This window comes from Balaenoptera acutorostrata, chromosome 20 (genome assembly GCF_949987535.1).
Source record: "Balaenoptera acutorostrata chromosome 20, mBalAcu1.1, whole genome shotgun sequence".
Lineage (NCBI taxonomy): Eukaryota > Metazoa > Chordata > Mammalia > Artiodactyla > Balaenopteridae > Balaenoptera > Balaenoptera acutorostrata.
Genome location: NC_080083.1, coordinates 30400809 through 30406734, shown reverse-complemented (window position 1 = coordinate 30406734; position 5926 = coordinate 30400809).

The window sequence follows — 5926 nt, the reverse complement described above, 5'->3', positions numbered from 1 at the left end:
GGGACAGCATTAAATGCACCAACATTCAAATTATAGGGGTCCCAGAAGAAGAAGAGGAAAAGAAAGTGTCTGAGAAAATATTTGAAGAGATTACAGTTGAAAACTTCCCTAATGTCGGAAAGGAAATAGTCAACCAAGCCCTGGAAGTGCAGACAGTCTCATACAGGACAAATCCAAGGAGAAACAGGCCAAGACACATATCAATCAAACTATCAAAAATTAAATACAAAGAAAAAATGTTAAAAGCAGCAAAGGAAAAGCAACAAATATCATACAAGGGAATCCCCATAACGTTTTTAGCTGAGTTTTCAGCAGAAACGCTGCAGGGCAGAAGGGAGGGGCAGGACATATTTAAAGTGATGAAAGGGAACATCCCACAATCAAGATTACTCTACCCAGCAAGGATCTCATTCAGATTCGATGGAGAAATTAAAACCTTTACAGACAAGCAAAAGTTAAGAGAATTCAGGACCACCAAACCAGCTTTAGAACAAATGCTAAAAAAACTTCTCTAGGAAACACAAGAGAAGGAAAAGACCTACAAAAACAAACCAAAAACAATTAAGAAAATAGTAATAGGAAAATACATATCGATAATTACCTTAAATGGGTATGGATTAAATACTCCAACCAAAAGATATAGACTGGCTGAATGGATACAAAAACAAGACCCATTTATATGTTGTCCACAAGAGGCCCACTTCATACCAAGGGACACATACAGACTGAAAGTGGGGGGATGGAAAAACATATTCCATGCAAATGGAAATCAAAAGAAAGTTGGACAATTCTCATATCAGACAAAATAGACTTTAAAATAAAGACTATTACAAGAGACAAAGAAGGACACTACATAACGATCAAGGGATCAATCCAAGAAGAAGATATAACAATTGTAAATATTTATGCACCCAATATAGGAGCACCTCAATGCATAAGGCAAATGCTAACAGCCATAAAAAGGGAAATCAACAGTAACACAATAATAGTAGGGGACTTTAACACCTTACTTTCACCAATGGACAGATCATCCAAAATGAAAATAAATAAGGAAACACAAGCTTTAAATGACACATTAGACAAGGTGGACTTCATTGTTATTTACAGGACATTCCATCCAAAAACAACAGAATACACTTTTTCCTCAAGTGCTCATGGAACATTCTCCAAAATAGATCATATCTTGGGTCCCAAAACAAGCCTTGGTAAATTTAAGAAAAATTGAAATCATATCAAGTATCTTTTTTGACTAAAATGCTGTGAGACTAGATATCAATTACAGGAAAAAAACTGTAAAAAATACAAACACATGGAGCCTAAGCAATATGCTATTAAAATAACCAAGAGATCACTGAAGAAATCAGAGAAGAAATCAAAAACATCCAAGAAACAAATGATAATTAAAACACAATGACCCAATACCAATGGGTTACAACAAAAGCAGTTCTAAGAGGGAAGTTTATAGCAATACAATCCTACCTCAAGAAACAAGAAAAATCTCAAATAAACAACCTAACCTTACAAATAGTAATTAGAGAAAGAAGAATGAAAAAGAAAAAAATTAAAGTTAGCATAAGGAAAGAAATCATAAAATCAGACCAGAAATAAATAAAAAAGAAATGAAGGAAACTGTAGCAAAGATCAATAAAACTAAAAGCTGGTTCTTTGAGAAGATAAACAAAATTGATAAACCATTAGGACATCAAGAAAAAAAGGGAGAAGACTCAAATCAACAGAATTAGAAATGAAAAAGAAGTAACATGTGACACTGCACAAACACAAAGAATCATGAGAGATTATTACAAGCAATTCCATGCCAATAAAATGGACAACCTGGAAGAAATGGACAAATTCGTAGAAAAGCACAACCTTCCGAGACTGAACCAGGAAGAAATACAAAATATAAACAGACAAATCACAAGCACTGAAGTTGAAACTGATTAAAAATCATCCAACACACATAAGTCCAGGACCAGATGGCTTCACAGGCGAATTCTATCAAACATTTAAAGAGCTAACACCTATCCTTCTCAAACTCTTCCAAAATATTGCAGAGGGAAGAACACTCCCCAACTCATTCTATGAGGCCACCATCACCCTGATACCAAAACCAGACAAAGATACTACAAAAAAGAAAATTACAGACCAATATCACTGATGAATATAAATGCAAATATCCTCAACAAAATACAAGCAAACAGAATCCAACAGCACATTAAAAGGATCATACAACATGATCAAGTGGGGTTTATGCCAGGAATGCAAGGATTCTTCAATATATGCAAATCAATCAACATGATACACAATATTAACAAATTGAAGGAGAAAAACCATGTGATCATCTCAATAGATGCAGAGAAAGCTTTTGACAAAATTCAAAATCAGTTTATGATAAAAGCTCTCCAGAAAGTAGGCATAGAGGGAACCTACCTCAACATAATTAAGGCCATATATGACAAAACAACAGCCAACATCATTTTCAATGGTGAAAAACTGAAACCATTTCCTCTAAGATCAGGAACAAGACAAGGTGGCCCACTCTCACCACTATTATTCAACATGGTTTTGGAAGTTTTAGCCACAGCAATCAGAGAAGCAAAAGAAATAAAATGAATCCAAATCGGAAAAGAAGAAGTAAAACTGTCACTGTTTGCAGATGACATGATACTATACATAGAGAATCCTAAAGATGCCACCAGAAAACTACTAGAGCTAATCAATGAATTTGGTAAAGTTGCAGGATACAAAATTAATGCACAGAAATCTCTTGCATTTCTATATAGTAATGATGAAAAATCTGAAAGAGAAATTAAGGAAACACTCCCATTTACCATTGCAACCAAAAGAATGAAATACCTAGGAATAAACCTACCTAGGGAGACAAAAGACCTGTCTGCAGAAAAGTATAAGACACTGATGAAAGAAATTAAAGATGATACCAACAGATGGAGAGATATACCAAGTTCTTGGATTGGAACAATCAACATTGTGAAAATGACTATACTACCCAAAGCAATATACAAATTCAGTGCAATCCCTATCAAACTACCAGTGGCATTTTGTACAGAACTAGAACAAAAAATCTTAAAATTTGTATGGAGAAACAAAAGACTCCGAATAGCCAAAGGAATCTTGCGAAAGAAAAACACAGCTGGAGGAATCAGACACCATGACTTCAGACTATACTACAAAGCTACAGTAATCAAGACAACATGGTAGTGGCACAAAAACAGAAACATAGATCAATGGAACAAGATAGAAAGCCCAGAAATAAAGCCATGCACCTATGGTCAACTAACCTATGACAAAGGAGGCAAGGATATACAATGGAGAAAAGACAGCCTCTTCAATAAGTGGTGCTGGGAAAACTGGACAGCTACATGTAAAAGAATGAAATTAGAACACTCCTTAACACCATACACAAAAATAAACTCAAAATGGATTAGAGACCTAAATGTAAGACCGGACACTATAAAACTCTTAGAGGAAAACGTAGGAAGAACACACTTAGACATAAATCACAGCAAGATCTTTTTTGATCCACCTCCTAGAGTAATGGAAATAAAAACAAAAATAAACAAATGGGACCTAATGAAACTTAAAAGCATTTGCACAACAAAGGAAACCATTAACAAGATGAAAAGACAACCCTCAGAATGGGAGAAAATATTTGCAAACAAATCAACGGACAAAGGATTAATCTCCAAAATGTATAAACAGCTCATGCAGCTCAATATTAAAAAAACAAACAACCCAATCCAAAAATGGGCAGAAGACTTAAATAGACATTTCTCCAAAGAAGACATACAGATGGCCAAGAAGCACATGAAAAGCTGCTCAACATCACTAATTATTAAAGAAATGCAAATCAGAACTAAATTGAGGTATCACCTCACCCCAGTTAGAATGGGCATCATCAGAAAATCTACAAATAACAAATGCTGGAGAGGGTGTGGAGAAAAGGGAACCTTCTTGCACTGTTGGTGGGAATGTAAATTGATACAGCCACTATGGAGAACAGTATGGAGGTTCCTTAAAGAACTAAAAATAGAATTACCATATGACCCAGCAGTCCCACTACTGGGCATATACCCAGAGAAAACCATAATTCAAAAAGACACATGCACCCCAATGTTCATTGCAGCGCTATTTACCATATCCATGTCATAGAAGCAACCTAAATGCCCATTGACAGATGAATGGATAAAGAAGATGTTGTACATATATACAATGCAATATTACTCAGCCATAAAAAGGAACGAAATTGGATCATTTGTTGAGATGTGGATGGATCTAGAGACTGTCACAGAGAGTGAAGTAAGCCAGAAAGAGAAAAACAAATATCGTATATTAACGCATATACGTGGAACCTAGAAAAATGGTGCTGATGAACCGGTTTGCAGGGCAGAAATTGAGACACAGATGTAGAGAACAAACGTATGGACACCAAGGAGGGAAAGCGGCAGGGTGTGTGGGGGTGGTGGTGTGATGAATTGGGTGATTGAGATTGACATGTATTCACTGATGTGTATTAAATTGATGACTAATAAGACAAAAAAAAAAAAAAAAAAGAGAGAAGAAGTGAGTCTCAAACTAATTTTTTCTCATCAGCAAATGGAATTAATAATGCCTGGCTCTGCACATTTCAAACCTAATTGAAATAATAAATTTCAGGAAAATGGGATTATAGTGAGGATTAAATAAGTTTGCTCTGAGAATAATAACTATAATTTGTTGAACATCTAACCTATCCCAAATATTTTACAGAAATGGTCTCTGATCTTTTCAACAATCCCCCAGACTGATATTTGTAAACTCCACTTTGCAAGTTTAATATGTTTCTCTGGTCATACAGTTAATAATTGCTGGACTTGAAATGAAATCCTTATCTTTGTCTCTCCGCTTCTCTCCACCCTACCATGTTGTCTCCCTTGAAACAATGAGGAAATTACCAAAGTACAAGTACAGTCTATTACTTCAAATTTCTTTATTAATGGATTTCAGGCCAGAGAAAATTACTCATCAGAAGTAACAGATAAAGAAAAAAGTGCAATCTCCAATCCTGTTTCTCTCATTTCTGTTTTCCTCTTAATGATTCATAACAATGCAAATTATTGAAAATATCTTTGATCCTTGAATAAGAAAGCAGGAGGAAAAAAATCCCCAGGCCATTTATTATCCCTATTTATGCAACATGTAATGTCAATTAAGTACCCCCAAACAATCACAAAGGTAGTTATTTAATTGTAATTTTGTTGCATTGTTAGCAGACTTCTTTGTGTCATTTGCTTCTTAAATGAGGAGACTGCATCAATAGTGAAACCAGGTGGCAAACTGGCATTTGGGCTGCAATTCATTAAGATCTGAGCGGCTGGGGAACTCAGGCACATTTAAAATTCTCCATTTGAATTTTTATCACTTATATTGACAGTCATTTAAACACAAAGTCATAAATCAGTAGGCTGTACTAGGGAGCCACCTACTGGAATAACTAGCTGGGTTTTGCTGCCATGGTTGCAAAAAATATAAATTCACTTAATATTAATTCAATTATGAATTTGTCAAATTCAGATTTCTTTACACTAAATATACATATCTTTTACAAAAACTTTCCAGCTAAACTTGGAAATGACAAAGACAGCATTATTACAAAAGAAGGCAGAAGTCTTCAGGAAAGGAAGGAAAGGAAATATTCATTGAACATTAATGTGTGATTGAAATGTGAAAATAAAATAGTTAATGGAGAAGTTCCAAAGACACCAGTCAAATTGTTAAAATTAGGTTATCTACTGTTTCAAGATTATTTCTCTTTAATTTGTCAAGGATGTTCAGCCTAATAATTGTTTTACCCAGGTATCATACTTAAATGGCAACTTATTTAAATGATAATATTTTCATTAATATGAAGATGTATTTAAAAAAAAAA